Source organism: Sphaerodactylus townsendi, linkage group LG01 (genome assembly GCF_021028975.2).
Source record: "Sphaerodactylus townsendi isolate TG3544 linkage group LG01, MPM_Stown_v2.3, whole genome shotgun sequence".
In the NCBI taxonomy this organism is placed as follows: domain Eukaryota; kingdom Metazoa; phylum Chordata; class Lepidosauria; order Squamata; family Sphaerodactylidae; genus Sphaerodactylus; species Sphaerodactylus townsendi.
In genome coordinates, this window is record NC_059425.1 from 118,314,722 (window position 1) to 118,331,980 (window position 17,259).

Genomic DNA, 17,259 nt, shown 5'->3' on the forward strand with positions numbered 1-17,259 from the left:
CTAAAAACCCACCAACAGAGCCCAGGCATCACAACAGCATACAGTGTCAACACTCCACTATAAAACACAGAGTTTGTTAGAGTGGCACCTAATCCTAACACAGAACAAGGGATAGGGGGCGAGGAAATGGGCAAACAATTGATTTGGCTCCCATAGGTTGCCACAGCCTTCAGTTGTCACTCACTCCATCTAGCAATCAATAACAAAACTACGACATCCCTCAATGAATCACCCACGTTTGACTTTGGGTGACCATGACCGTGAACCCAAAGGTTGCTGGCAGATGTAGGCACTGTGTGCCAATAGCAAATAGTTAATGTGAGCAGCATTGTTGTTGTTATGATAATAGCAATCTAGTGCTTAGTGTCCATCTAGCGTTGCGTCTATAATCTTTAAAAGATATTTTGCTACGCTTTCGCAGAAGTAAGGATCAAGATTATCTAAGATTAATGGAATCCTAAGAGCATCAGTTAAATGATTGTATAGAAGTGAAGCAATGATGGGCTGGGTCATTCTGATCTTGGCAAATCTTGCACAATGAAACAGAGTGTGCTCCAGTGTCTCTACTTGGCCTGAGTTGCATGGGCATAGCCTCTTTTGTTTATCTATGCGTTGGTATCTGCCTTTAAGGAGCATAGAGGGCATTAAATTGAAACGGGCCAAGGATATTGCTCTTCTGTGCCTTGGATTGGTAAGCCAGAAAAGGTAGTTGGCTGTATGTCCTTGTTCAAAAGGGATAAGCAAATTTAGAGGAGAGCATGTTTTCCTCGCTTCAGCTATCATGTTGCAGTACTCATGTTCCAGCAGCCTGATTTTCAGGCAATTATAGGCCTCTGGTAGAGCGAAAGAGTAAAGTGACTCTAGTGGGAGGCCGATAGAGCTAATTTTTTCTTCCACCAACGTCGTCCATCTGGGAACTACCGAGTCGGAGAGCATCGAGTGGATTAAGCTAGCATGATCTTGTGAAAAATGGATGTGCAGCCAATATTTGATGGTCCTCAGCCAAGCCATTGTGACATGGGATATTTGCCCAAGTTCTAAGCATAGGGCTGCGTATGGAGCACAGTTGTGTAGTCCCATGATTTTATAAAAAAAAACAGGATTGAGATCTATTTAAGATTTTGTTCGCCGCTTCAATCCAGATAGGTGCTCCATAAAGGAGCTTGGTTCCACATTTGGCATTGAAAACTTTCAACGCTGATGGTATATATTGATGGCCCGATTTGTGGAAAAAGCGCAGGATTGCTGAAGCGCTGTTATTGGCTGCATCAAGTGCTAGTGTCCTGTGTACTGCCCAATTAAGATTGCTCGTAAGAGTAATGCCCAGATATTTAAACTGCATTACCCCATATGTCCCGGCTCGTCCTCTGCGATCAGCAGAGGCGAATCTACTGGAGATCCCTGGCCCCTTGATGACGCGGCTGGCCTCCACACGGGCCAGGGCCTTCACAGCCCTGGCACCGGCCTGGTGGAACACATTACCACCAGCTATTCGGGCCCTGCGGGACCTTGGAGAGTTCCGCAGGGCCTGTAAAACCGAATTATTCCACCGGGCCTTTGGAGAGTCCAGCCGCCGATAATGCCCCGCCCCCCCCTGCTAGTAGGGTCCCCTAACATCATTGGGACCCCTCCTCATTTTTGGAAGAGGGTGGTATATGGGTCTCGCGGGCCCTATTGTAGAATGTACCTGTTTTAAGATTTTTATGTTTTTTGTATGATTTTATGTTGTTCACCGCCCTGAGCCCTCCGGGGATAGGGCGGTATAGCAAGTTTAATAAATAATAATAATAATAATAATAATAAACTGTTTGACTTGCTCTATAGGTTTCTTGTTGATAGTCCATACCTGTCTAGAGAATCGTCTGGCGAATACCAATATTTTGGATTTCTCATAGTTGATTTCCAGTTCATTTGACTTACAGTATTCCGCACAGCGATTCAGAAGGCGGGTGAGGCCAACCTTTGTGCATGAGAGAAGAGCAGTGTCATCTGCATAAAGCAGGGCAGGGACATGTTTAGAGCACAGTTTCGGTGCGTGTCCGTTGACCTTTGAAAGAATAGGCACTAAATCGCTGAGAAAGATGTTAAACAAAATAGGGGCCAATATGCAGCCTTGTTTAACTCCCCTAGTAGTAGGGATGCTAGATGTAAGGGGCCCATTCGGGGCAGCTCTGATTTTACAGCTAGTGCCAGTGTACAATTGTTTTATTAAGAACAATAATCTAGGGTCAATGTTCAGGACAGAGAGTAGTTCTCTTGAAACTGAGTCAAATGGGTCAATGTTCAGGACAGAGAGTAGTTCTCTTGAAACTGAGTCAAATGCTCCTTTCAAATCTAAAAAAGCAACAAAAAGTTTATGGTTGGCATGAATTGTATATTTATTGGCTAGGTGTGATAAAACAGATAAATGATCAAGTGTTGATTTATTTTTAGAGAAGCCAATTTGCTCTGGACCAATCACTCCTGTTTGTCTGATCCACTCCTCAAGTTTCAAGTATAGAAATTTGGCGTATAGTTTGCCAGTGACTGAAAGGAAACTGATAGGGCGGTAATTTGAAGGATTAGTAGTGTCTCCCTTTTTGTATATGGGGACAATTATAGCTGTTAACCACTCGCTTGGTATAAGGCCTGTGTTGTTGACATAAGTGAATAGTGAGGCCAAAAGCGTTGCCCACCATTCTGGAGAAGATTTGAATATTTCAGGTATTATTTGGTCGGGGCCAGGGGCTTTGCCTCTTTTTAAACCATTAATTAAATCGATCACTTCCTGAGGTTTAACCTTGAGCCATTCAGGTAGCTCAGCTGAAGCTGGGGCAAGAACAGGGTTCGTAGTAGTACCCACATTGAAAAGGTTGGAAAAATATATGTGCCAGTGAGCCAGAGAGATATGTGAGGCATGCGTGCCATAGGTTGAGGTACTTCTATTTACTAACTGCCAGAATTGTTGGATGTTATTAGTTATAGTGGCCTGGTATAATTGATTCCATTGATATTCAATGTAGTTCATGTGTTTCAGTTGAACTACAAGTTGGAACTTTCTTTTTAATTGAGTGATGTTGCTGAGTAGCTCCTCATCCCCTGTACTGCGGTATCTTCTATAAAGTGCATGAATTATATTATTATGTTCGATGCAATAATGGTCAAACCATGTTGTATTGTGTTTGGAGGCCTTGGGTTTGGACAAGGAAATTGATTGTAAATTTTGCACTAAAACAGTAATTAGTTGTTCAAATTGAACTATTCCCAGTTCTGGGGAAGCAGCCTTTGTTATATCCTCTTTTAATTTGGTTATCATAGGAGAGCCAAGCAGGGCCTCTGAGGCGGCTGCTACCTGTGGTGACCATGTTAACTTATAGTGCTTGGGTGTCAAAGAAGGGTCCTCATCAACCCCAACCTTACTTGAAAAGGTTAGAGTTAGTGGTAGATGATCACTGAGTAATAGGTCCCCAATACTAAAAGAAGTAACGAACTGATATAAATAGGGTGACATTAAAATATAATCAATTACACTCGAACCCATGGGATTGGCAAATTAAAACTATCTCGTTTCTATGGTGTTTAAGCCCATTCAACCATAGTTTGTTAAATTTTATAGCAAAATTTTATTGACTGGATTCCAGCGGAGTTCACAGCGGAGTGGATCTTTAGAAGTCGAACTGGCAGGACATAGGAGAAGCTAATGCAGAGTCACAAGGTTGAGCTGGGCCAAAGTTGTGGATAGTTCTGCACCAACCCTGGCATTAAAGTCTCCTGTCAATATTAACTCCGTAAGCGGGTGATTATTTTCCAGGTTCTCAATGAATGATGATAAACTGCTCCAAGTATTGGATAAGGAGACTCGTGATAGACCGGGAGAGATATAGAGGTTTACTATAATCATAGTCAGATCTTCCCCCTCTATCAAAACCGCATGGGCAAGAGGTGGACAGGAGCCCAGAGAAGTGGATTTAATACCGTTGGTAACAAACAGTGCAAGACCACCCGCATAGCGGCCAAATTTGGACACTCTGGTAGCTGGAAGGGAATATTGGTGGTAGCCTTTTAAGAATAAATCTGTGGTAGACCAGGTTTCTTGCAGAGCTATAAACTTACATCTGCGTAAGTAAGCGGTAAAGATCCGCGGTTCTTGCTTTGGTTGTTCCATCCTCTTTGATGTTCCAGGAGATAAGGGAGATACTTCCCTTCCCACAAGTGATCAGTCCATGGGAAGTGATTTCTTCGATGGCAGGCATGTCATACTGGATACAGCCATTCATAGGGCCCCTATTCGGAATTCCCATTGAGTTCCCATTGAGTTCCCTCAGTTCCTCCATCCAGGACTTTCCAAAGGTCACTGAACCTGGGTCAGTTTGGGGTAGTCTGGATGATCTAAGATCCAGATCAAAGTCCTCTGTACTTTGGGGGTCTTGCCTCTCATGGATTGTAGTTGACTTTGCCTCTTTGTTGTCTCCAGTTGGCAGCTGAGGCTGTGATTCCTCCTCCACCCAGGAGGACTTGAGCTGTTGACTTAATGAAATTCCTTTGACCAAGTGCAGGTACTGGGGAGGCTGAGATATCAACTAGATCTTCTTGAAGGCCAATAGAAAGATCACAAAATCCCTCTGTATTCTTTCCTTCATTGATTGTGGATTCAGGTTCGATTAGAGGGACCTTAGAGCTAATACATAATAGGGTCTCATCTGTTCCATTATGAGTTATAGTGTCCAAGATGGTACCAGGGCTGGGATTGTTAGAACATAGTTACCAGTCCTCCAGCTCAACTGCCCAGGATTTTTCCTCCTGAGCTACTAGGAAGTCTCTGTAATTGAGTACTCTTTCTGAACGCAGATCAATATCAATGTCAGTTACTTGATTCGATGGTTTTAACGGACTTTTAAGATTCTCTCTGTTAGTGGTTTGATGTTGCATCAGCTGTTGATGGAGTGAGAGAAGATCTAGAAGTTGTGAGTGGAAAGCTGAATCTGTCTAGGGTTGTTTAATAGTTTCCGCCACCTGCTTAGCTGAAGGGATTTCACCTGGGTTCTTGGGTGAACGTTGTTGACTCGCCATCCCCTCAATAAGAGTCTTTAGACAGTTCCATTCTGTCAGGATGGAGTTAATCTCATTCATCCTTTCGGTATTTCTGTTGAGAGTCTCTGGGAGAGTACAGGATGAAAAAGTCGAGGGTTCCTTAGGATAGATTGCTTTATTGGGTAACTCCTTGTTGCTGGGAATATCCACCAGTTTGTTGATTTTGGTGTTCTAAAAAACCCTATTTACCCAGATGTCATAGCTATTAGCAAAAAAGGTTTTGTGCTTGAGTAGATAGGAGGGGGTGTCAGGGGACTCAAAGCTTAGTACCAGTCTTGTGTATTTATTACGATATGGAAGTCTTTTAAAGGATTTCAGGTGGGTCTTCTTTGGTTGGCAGTTGAGAAGTTTACTGGGGGATATACATATCCTGTGAAAGGTTGACCACCGACCATTACATCTGAAAGTTGATAATGTTGGTATAACTTCTAAATTCCTCACAAAAATATTTTCTGTGATAAAAGCAAACTTTTTAGAACCAAACTACATATGATTCTGGGGACCTGTGATTGGATCCTAAAACAGCCACAAAAAGCAGTTAGATGGTATGAGAGGATTTATATATTGGAGTCTCAGTGCCAGGGAAAGTACAGCTTAACTCATTTCCTTTCTGCATTTACTTGATTGAATATGGACTCCTTGGACTTCTTTAACCTTGGTGGGCAAAAAAAGATAGGGTGCCTGTCTTTTACCATGTCAGGATGACAAATAGCCTAGAGTAGTGTTTTTGAGCCAGGAAAGTGTGCAGGGGGGATATTCATATAGGACCCCAATCTGTGTATACTTTTTGGGACTAAATAATATATAAGGAGATACACAGTATAGTTTGGTCAGATTTAATTCATGTTTGCCAAATGTGGGTTGGAAAATACCTGAAAATACTTGAAAAGCCAAAATCCACTTGCGAGTGAACATTAAAGTGCATTGAAAGTGGATTGAAAGTGCATTAATCAGCAAGTGTGAAACCATTGTATGTTTGAGGACCTGGCCCTTAAACATAGTTGGGGCCAAGTTGTTTAAGGATTGCAAGCTCAAAACCTGTTTGTAAAATTAGGCACAAAAACCAACTAGAAGTCAGGGTAGATTTGAAGACTGAAATAATATACTCCTAGTGGCTAGGTTTGGTAGTAATGCTGGACTGAAAAATACCTGAAGGATGGGACCTCAGCAGGTTGTAATGACATAGAGTCTACCATCCAAAGCAACTGTTTTCTTTAGAGTAACTGATCTCTAGACTACAGAGATCAGTTACAATGAGTGAAGTGATCTCCCTTGTACCTCCCTGGAAGGTTGGGAACAGTACTGATTTATCAGAAGCACTACAGGTGTACTCAATGGTGTAACTAGGGATCGGGGGGGGGGGTTAGAGCCATTGGTGCCACTTCCAGGAGGCACATTTAGAGCACATCTGCCCTTGCAACTGTGACCTGAGCACAGAGCATGCCCAACTTTATTCTGTTGGCTCCACCCTCCAACTGGAAGCTTGCAGTTTAAAGGTGGATCCCAGCCTTGCTGAGACCAGGGTCAAACAAGCCCTTGCCACTCTGATCTCCATGTGGAGATCAGGTGTCCCAAACTCCACACGGAGTTGGGGGTCGGGCAAACTTGGCTGGCCCCACTCCTAATCTCTATATGGAAATTGGGGACAGGGCAAGCCCTGCCCATTGGTGTTCATCTGCACCTGAATGGGGTGGAGGTGCAGTTAAAGGAGGGTGCACCACCCAGTGTGAGCCCTGGGCACTGTTTTAAGCAGCTATGCCCCTGTGGAGAATGTAGTGTTGTCAACATGTATACATTGATATCAGGCAAAATTATTTAAAGCGTTACATTTTTTTCACACCTGGATAGCCCCAGGGCTACCTGATCTTGTTGTTAGATCTCAGAAGCTAAGCAGGGTAACCTTTGTTAGTATTTGGATGGGCAACCTCCAAGGAATACTAAGGTCACAATGTGGAAGCAGGCAATGGTAAGCCAAAACTCTACAGGGTCACCATGTCAGCTGTGACTTGACCACACACATATACACACACAAATTTTGAACATGTCCACAGGTAGCTTGTTGAGGTCAAAGAAGCTAACTGTGTCATCTGCTAGCTGAAATGTTTTTTTATGTTATTTTACCGTCTATTGTCTGTCTGTCTGTCTGTCTGTCTGTCTGTCTGTCTGTCTGTCTGTCTGTCTGTCTGTCTGTCTGTCTGTCTGTCAACAGTTCCTGAGTATTTGCCAGGCATGAGGTGGGGGGTCCTTTAGGCATTCTTGCCCACAAGTTCAGACACAGTCCCAAGGTGGAGTCTCTGAATCCAAACAGACTCCTATGTTCAGGGTACTGTTCTGCCAGGTCTGACAGGGCACCATTCCAGGAGAAGGACTATTCTCTCCCCATTCGCACTGCTACAGGTGAGGTTGGCTACGTAGCAGACACCATCACACTAATTAACCGGATTTTCCCTAAAGACATTACAGCCCTGTTTCAACATTGCCTCACTACAAGCTACTTCCAATGGGATAATGAATTCTATCAACAGAGAGATGGGATAGCCACAAGTAGCTCTCTCAGCCCTGCAATAGCAAATTTATACATGGAACCGATTTTCTACAGGGGACCGATTTTGCACCCCCCATGTAACCACGTGCAGCCTGGCATGGGTGGGCTAGGCACCCCCGAGCCATGCCCCCAGCACGGGGGGGGGGGCGCTTGGAGAAGGGGATGGCTTTGGGTGTCATTTCCCACATATACACTTCTGACCTCCCTGAAAATAAAATAAAAAATAAAAAATTACATGACACATGTGTGAGAGCACCAGACAAAACAGACTGTATTCATTTACTTTTTCCAATGAAATCGTGCTCCACTGTGTGAATAGTACACATTTGAATATATGATACACCTCCTTTCCTAGCAGAGGAAACCTCCATGGGAAACTCTCAGCAAATTGAGGCAGGGATGGAGAATCCCCTGGAGCACAAAATGGAGGGTGCAACAAAATGAAATTGACAAGCTTCAGTCAGCTGGGGGGGAGGGGGGAGGCTGAAAGAGAACTGTTTTGGCTGTCAACACTTTATTTCTCCTATGCTGTGCAGAAGAAAAAAAGCCAAAATGGTTCTTTTAAAAACATCTTCAAGTCATTTTAATTCCTTTGTATGGAATGGATCAGTGTCTCCCTTTAGGCAGCACTCTGTCTATATTTATAAGCTTGGACTGAGAGCTTGGACTGAGAGCTTGGACTGATAGCTTTTCTTAACTTTCTCTCCTGAACAGCTGCAATTGTATGCACTTAAGAAGATACTTTCCAAGAGCATATGGCTTGGCCATGTCCTGGGGATTTTTGCTTTCAAATAATATATCATTGCAGCTATTTGCTGATCTGGAAACAAGATAAGCAAAACATAAGCAACTGATGTGTGAAGAGCTCTCAGGTGAACAATTTTTGTTTGAAGTGTTCTCTGACACAACAACCCTCCCCCTCCCTATATATATTTTTTGTTCAAAGAAATATACGTGCTTTTTTCTTTTACAAATATTTTTCATTTCGTCTATAATTTGAATATAAATTAGAAAAAATAATTCATAATAAGGAAAGGAGGTGTATCATATATTCAAATGTATACTATTAGTACAGTGGTACAAAAACAGTGCAAATTTCTTATGACAAAATCATTCTTCCCATTTTAGCATTTCTCATAGTATCTCACAAAAAGGCTCCAGGCCAAGCAGTCATCCATCTCTACTATGTCGATGGCACATACAATATGCATAGAAAAATCCAAAAAGGTAAAATAATGAATATGAGATCCTCTGCTTTTTTTTACTTCTTTCTTATATGGCATGGATTTTTTAAAATGCTTTTTTGTTTGTGGGGATTTGTGTACCTGTATACATTCTACATGCATTTTCGCCTGGGTAATCTTCTTGTTAATTTATTTAGTTTTTTTTTAGTTTGAAGGGATTGGACAAGGTAACATCTGATCATGAAATTCTGTTTCCATCATTTTCCTTTTTAGCTCACATTTTGTTTTCTCATTTTCTAATTCTTTTCAAGGTGTCTTCTTATTTCATTTCTTACATGGGATTTTGCAAATCTGAAGCAGTACAACTGGCATTAGATACAATTGTTTCATATGTTTCCTGACTGTACCTAAAGATGACAGAAGGTTTAATTGTTTGGACGACAATGACTGTCAAAACAAATTGAATCGAGATAAATATTTAAGAAGATATTCTTAATATTTTTCAACAGCTGTGACTCAAATCATATTTGAAAATTATATTGTGTTGTGGATTGGTTAGCTGTCAGATTCCCTAGGATAGAGAACATGAACAAACTTGGGACAAACTATGACATCTAGTGCTGTTGACACTAATAAGATGCAATCATTGAAATAGGCACTTCCATCCAGGAAGACTAAAAACAGCTAGAATGATAGAATTCTGTTTATACACCTAATCTGTTGAATTCGGGCAAATCATGATTTTAATCACCAAGAAAAAAAATCTGCATTGATGACCCCTTGGTGTCAATCATAAATCAGTAATTGAATCAGGGCACCTTGTCTCAGCAACATTAAGAGGCAGTCATTTAGGAAACTATTATTGCAGAAGAATTATTTGGAAAAGGTGATTGAGTGAGCAATGGTGAACCAACTCCAGGTCTTTTTGGACAAATAATCTGCTCTGGACTCTTTTCAGTCTGGTTCAAGGCTGAAATATGGAAGTGCGGTGGCACTGGTGGCTTTACTTGATGGATCTTTGTGCAAATGTAGCCAAAGGCCGTGTCTCTCTGTTACTTCTACAGGATTTATCTGCAGACTGTGATATTTTGAACTATACCATCTGGTTGAAACATTTTGAGGGAGAAGTAGCATGAATGGTATGTCTCGCACAGCCTAAATTAGACATCCTGTGGATGCTTAAAAAATGGCACGTTGGAAGACACTCCACACACCTTTCTTCACAAGATGCCCTTAGGAAGCCTTATTTTAGCTCAAAGCATCTTTTTGGGAGAACACTTCAAAGTACACTTTTTTCATCTAAGCCACCTGCAAGAAATCTTCTGCCTGGCTGTGGTATTGGTCTGCCAAGAGCTCAGTAAAGCATCTTATTTTTTTCCCACACTTGCTGTTTTGAACATCCTTACTTTGTGACCAACATTTTGTGTTCAGTTGAAGGCATTCTCCCTACCGCTATTTGCTGAAGGTAGCCTCAGGACATTTGGTCTGCAGGCTCTAATCCTGGATGTCTTTTTAGGTCAAAAAGTACATAGTTGTACTCAGTTGGTCCTGCCAATTCTGGCAATATGTAGTTTTCTTTTTCTTTTTGTTTCGATAAGCTATCTTTATAGCTTCATAGAGACAAATACAAGAATGTTAGCCACTTGGAAGACCCATCTACCTCCCATTGAGAAGCATTGGGTTGACATGCCCTCTGCAGACTTATTCTATGCAGTATGAAAAAAGCAAGTAGGTCCACATAGGGCAGGTCAACCCAGTGCTTTTAAATGGGTGGAAGATCCATCTTCCAAGCGGCTAGGATTCTTTTATGTGTGTCTGTGTAGCTACAAAGAATGGCTCATTTATTTTTTTTTAAATGGGAAAACTGTATATTGCCAGAATTGTACTTTTGGGGTTGAAAAGCCACCCAGGATTTTAATTATATGTGTTACCTGCCCTGATCCTGGATTTGACAGGGGAGGGAGGGATGTCATAAGGAGCATTGCTTCTATCTTAAGATACAGTTTCAATTTGTTTTTTCTCTTAGCAATTTAACCACATCAGTCATGCCTACAAAGAAAAGTGGAGAAAAATATCTCTATATGGGTTAAGCTAACAACAATATAGTATTCTAAAAAATTTTAAAATTAGTATATACATTATACAGAATAAAAATGGCTAGTTAAAAACTAGAAACCATATGCAACATATTTTATATAAATCTCACAAATAACAACTCAAGAGTCATTACAATTGATGAACATATCAAATGGCCCACACAACCATACAAATTTTCCTCAGTGGGACATCTTATCTTCTGTTTCAAGGCCCTGAGAGAGACAATGCCAATTAGAAATTATAGTTATTTTCACTCCTAGCAGTGGAGAGTATATGAACATTTAACAACTGGAATGGTTTCTTTTCTTCCAGATCCTGCTTCCATGACTTTTTGGAGATCATTTTTAAAAAGTGTGTCTTCAAACACTTACGGGTCTCCTATTCTCTTTGGAGGCAATGTTCCTTTGGTTAAAAAAAATATTGTATCTCTTTTACAGAGCTTTTTTGTTGTATATTGTTCTGCAATATAACACAGCATTGGTCATAAATTAATAGAGTCTTTATGGGGTGGGAGAAGTAATCAGGTTTACACTTGCAATATCTTTTGTACATGCAAATTTGGTACAGCAGCCCTCTGGCTCTGCAAAGATTTTAAATATACTGAAAAGAACAAAGGTTAGATTACCCTGTTTTAAAGAACTGAGTTTGCTTTCAACTTGTTTCAGCTTTCAGCAATTTTCAGTGGCTTTTGTACCACTAAAATGCTTTGATTAAACTTCAGCCTCAGGCTTTGTTTTCCTTGATCAGTAACAGACATTTGTCCTCTAGTTTTGGCTCTCATGTCCGTAGTCTGATTTCTGTTCTCTTGATTGAATTGTTCCATAATTGCTATTTATGTACTAGTGGTCTCCAACCTCCTATTTTATTTAAAAAAAGAACTTTTGAGCACAACTGAAAAAAGCCTAGGCGGCTAATAAGACACTAATCTTTGTTTTCAGGTGGATATTGATCAGCCTATACCCTTGTTTTTGCCTGTACTGATGTTAAGACTGCATTAAAAAAAACCTTACTGTCAAGAAGATTTGGCCAATAGTTGCACCTTCTTTTCCCAGTTCCACTTATTCTATTGGTTATTTGTGAATTACATAAACCTCTGAGTTATCAAAGAATGTGAGAAATTGCATATAATTCTATGGGCACAGCTGCCTTATGGACTCAAACTGGATTTCAATTTCCAGGGAAGCCTGGAAATAGTAATTCTTTAAAATGAACTAAGAAGCACTCCACACATACACAGACCTTCAGTTCCCTGCATCTTCTGTGAGAATCCATTACAGTTTAAGTGTTATTTTTTTAAAGCACAATTGTGCCATGTAGTCAAGCAGCAGAACTGGTGCTAAAGTGCATGGACACTTTCAAATGCCTCTGACCCAAATGCTACTATAGATCTGCACCGTGAATGAATATAAACAGCTTTATTAGATTTCAGCACTATAGTCTCCATGGCCATGGTAGAGTTGGGATCTGCTGCAAGAGATATAGCAGATTAGAAAATCTATCCCATGTATCCTAAGAGTTGGCCTGATTTCACAGGCATAGTGCATACATTCAGTGACAAAGAAAATGAGCATCAAAGAAGGGGCTGTGTAAAAGAAAACAGAATTCAGAATTAATGCATTAAAACAGTGAAAAGCCCCCCAAAAGTATGAATTAAAAGTAACCCATTCATCAAACTTGGGCTCCATGCATATTTTACTTGCCATATTTCATTTGCCTCCTTCCAGCTGGGTACTTCATAGCTGTTAAAGATACACATGAATAACTCACCAGCAAATTAGCAGTTGTGACAATAAATTGTTTGGCAAAGGAACTCAGCTGTAGCTGTCTTCCCTACTAAACTGCTGATTGGTGCAGTTGCTAATTTGCTGAAAGAGCAACAGACATGACGTTCCAACTACTGCTGTTCATGTATGATGTTGTCACATCCTCCAATACTCCCTAGGAATTTCCACACAAGGATGTCAAATGGAACACAAGACATCCTGGTGAAGTGTTAATGAATGAATGTAACGTCCCTTCTGAGGAATCCCCCCAAAGACCATAGAGATTTGGGGAAATACCTACAGCATCAATTGGGATACACATTTTTCTCTCACTCTTTATATTATCAAGGATGCCAGACTAAGAGAAAAGATAGGAGATATCCCATTGCCACTGGGTGAGCAGTAAGCCTATGTTGGATTAAGGTGGTGGATCTTGTCTAACTGTTATGAGCAGAGTGGCATGTATTTAGACAATCACACTAATTGTGATGTCTTAACTTTTTGTGATGTCTAAGCCAACAAACAGTACCGTGTGTGTGTTTTTGTAGAAAAGTAATTATTTTTTTTAAAAAAATACAGAACATCATATTATGTTTTCTGTAGTTTAATCCTAAAACATTATATTATACTATTGCTGTTGTTAGTAACAATGACAATGGGTACATTTTGTTACATGCAAAAATTATGAAACAAGCAAACAAGCAAGCAAGCAAGCAAGCAAACAAAAAACTATTATCTTCTATCTGATCTAAAACCAATATAATTTATATTTTCAAGAAAGGAAAAATGTACTGCAGTGCAAATATTATGCAAATGCACAAACCACACACAAATTGGATTACAGGCACTCCTGTGAGGAATGAAAACAGAATAGCAGTTCTAATAGAATTTAATTTATTAGAGCATTAGAGGCAGAGCTGGTGGATAAAATAAAATGAATTTGTGAATATTCGTGCTGATATTTGGGATTCTTCATTTATTTATCCCCATACTAATGGACTGTCTAAAATAGCTCCATACTGCTGGTTTATTTAAGTAGCTCTCCCACTTTACAACAGAAGGAAAATGAAAGATATACACAAGAGTGTCATCTAATCCCTGAACAAATGGAAGAGGCAGAGCATTGTTCCTTGATGATTTATCATTTCAGCCCTCTGACCACTAAGAACAACTATTGAAAAGAACATCAAATTTGTTCTCTGCCTTGCGTGTTTTGCAAGTAAATTGCTGTACAGTCAGATTTTTCCCCCTCCTTTCCTTTCTATCCAAGACAAGAGAAATAGAAATGGTTGGTTTACTGTATCATACATATTTCCTGATCAAATGCATATAGCAGTTCTTTGTTCCAAGAGAATTGGTTGCATACTATATTCATTGAGCTCAAAGTGTCACCTGAGACATCCATCCATTTCAAAGCATATATTTTCAGCTGCCATTTGACAAACATTAGGTAAAACAGTGCAGAAGACCTAGAATCAACCCTTCAAATAATCCCTTTTAGACTGAATAAGCTAATATCAGTCTTTTTTCAGTAGGGAAACATGTTTCAATAGAAATTGTGTTCACTCTTATGGCTCTTCTACACTTTACATAGCACACACAATTATACCTCAGGGTTTCCAACGTATAAATTATGCACAATGTATCAACATATTTTTTCATTACATTTACATTCCATCATCGAACTCAAGGTAGTACACTTCAGGTTGTGAAAAGATCTCCCATCTAGGAAATGACTGGAACATGTACTATTGGTGTATTATGTGCCTGACCAACCCTACTGTAGAACTTTTAATTACCTGTAAGCATGCTATTTGGAACCAGAATTGGAATATGGCCTCCCCAAGTCATGTTCATAGGTACTGGAAAATATTGGTATGCCGTTCATAGTGAACTATACAGATATCTTTAGATACTCACTTCGAGCAATTTAAAACATCTACTACGGCTGCAATCCCATAAATGCTTTGCTGGAAGTCAACCTCAGTGAGTAGGATTCTGAGTAGAATGTGCTTAGGATTTCTCTCTAGTATATGGTGACTGTCCTTAAAAAAATCATTGGTTCTAAGTAATTAGATCAAAGACTCTCCAAAACCATGAAGTTTTCAATTGCAACTCTGGATATGAGGAGAGAAATGATCGTGTGAGCTTGAGGATCTGAAGCTAATTCATGTCACGAATTAACTGGTCTCTTGTTGACATCTGAATACAGTTCAATGTTAATGATGACTGTTGTGAAAGAAGTTATAGTCATGGAGGAAATGTCTCCCAAAGGCAACTCTAATAAAGTTGTAGTCCACTAGTTTCTGTTCACTGATTTTTGAAAAGTTCTTAAGGAAGAGCTATTACAATGAGCCACATCATAAAGCAACAATTGTCAGTGTCCCAAAATTTCTTGAAAACTTGGGGAAGTGGATGTAATATGGTAGCAGTTATTTTACAAAGTAGTTACAAGCAACAGGGGAGTCTGAGTGGGATCCAGTCCAACAATGTGCAAAAGATAAGAAAAAAGAAGTAGTAACAATTGTGCCTAGCAGATATGTTGGAAATGCAACATATACCATACATATAGAGCATATATATCATTATGTATATATTATATATTTATTTAATGCCTTTCTAGCTAGCAGTCTCAGTTTATTTATGGCACTCAGAAATCATTGTGTAACCTGAGAGTTGGTGTAACCTGAGAGTTGGTGACCTCATACTTATGTAAAGCAGCCCTAGACTTACTTCTTGGTCTCTCATTTCATTCATACTAATCAGGGCTGACCTTGCTTAGGTTGTGATGAGATTTGGCAAGCATAGGGCACCTAGGTCTGAGCAACTTGAAAGGTAGAAGGCTATTATTAGATCTATGGTGACTTCCACACAGCGAATGCATGATGAGTTGCAGCCATGATAAAATAACCTGTTTTTCCTTTTTCCTGTTTGCAGGCAGCAATTGGAGCCCATGGAAACAATCTGGGTTGCTTTCGCACCTTCACATGGAGACACCTCTCTTTTTTTATTTCCTGCATCACATATGTAGCTGTGCAGGCACACAAAAATGAACCTCCACCACAGTTTGATTGGCTGCACCTGCGTAGCTGTGCATGTACAACATGTAAAATAAAAGGGACATTTCTGCAACAGCGGGGCAATAATGAACATATTTCTGTGGCAGATTCTTCCTGATTGTGGACGATACAGTGGAAGGGACAGAAACAAAGCATTTCCTGCCTGACTGTTTGTGCGGGAGTGGCTCCAACCCAGGATTTTGCAAAAAGTCAATAAATAGCTGGTTTAGCAATTTTTGAAAATCCCAGGTTGAGGGAAATAAAATGTAGCGAACTCGTTTTGGGGATGGGACATGTGTGAAGTACTCCTCCCAAAACTATTTGTATTGTGCTCCATACCCATTACATTTGCCTTTGCGGAATCCACCTAAAATGTAGTTGGGAGAGCTGATAGTTTGCCAAAGACCATCTAATGGGTTCATGGAAGAAACAAGTCACAGACTACTTGGCTCACCATTTTGCCTCCAGGCTACTCTTTTATTGTGCCATTACATGACTTGGATGAAACTCATCTCTGTAGTTAACTTAGCATAATGTTTAATCCACAGCTGTAATGAGGATTGCACAGGCATATTACTGCACCTACACTGAACACAAATCCATGCAAGATAAAATGAGAAGGTGCCAGCAGTTACCCTTATCTACACATCATGAAACAGAAATAAAAGCCACATGTGACTAACTGATGAGAAACACTGAATAGGAATCAGAATCACCCACAACAGCTATTTCTGTCTTGAACCATGTCTAACCTCCATGTATTCGTGTTTTTATTAGTGAAGAAATGTATTAAATACTTGGTGGCTGGCTTTGGTCCCTATTCCCTTTGAGAATAATAGGAAAAAATTGGCAGGATTACTGAGCTGTTGCTACAACATGCCTCCAGGGAACAAAAGGCAGCTGCCAATGGTTGAATGAGCTGAAAGGCTTAAAAAATGACAACTAAAACAAACTGTGGTGAGAAAGCGCATGTCATTTTAGAGTTATCAGCAGTAGCAAAGGAAACATTGTTACCAAGGTCCATGTCAGTTACTAAAACCAGAATAGACAAGAGGTAGGTTTTTGGCAACTAAACTTGTACTAATTACACATTTCCAAAGACACAAAGCCACTGCAGCATTGTCTAGCTTTTCTGCTATCATTTTAAAAGGGAGTCATAGCCTTTCTCTTGGTTTATTTTCAAGTCGTCTTCTAAGACCAAACTGTGAGGATGAGAGCTGTCACTTTCTTATTGCAGTGTTAAAAATTTTAACTGAAGAACATAGGTTATTTATTTGAGGGAGTAATATTCTTAAAACACGCATCATAATGAAAATGGAATAAAATTGCCAATAGAATGATTTAGTGTGACGATGATCCTTACCTGTATGAGTCTATCTGCTTCTCCTGAGACATTGCTAGTGTAGACTGGAGATGCACTAGACAGGGGTAGGGAACCTGCGGCTCTCCAGATGTTCAGGAACTACAATTCCCATCAGCCCCTACCAGCATGGCCAATTGGCCATGCTGACAGAGGCTGATGGGAATTGTAGTTCCTGAAC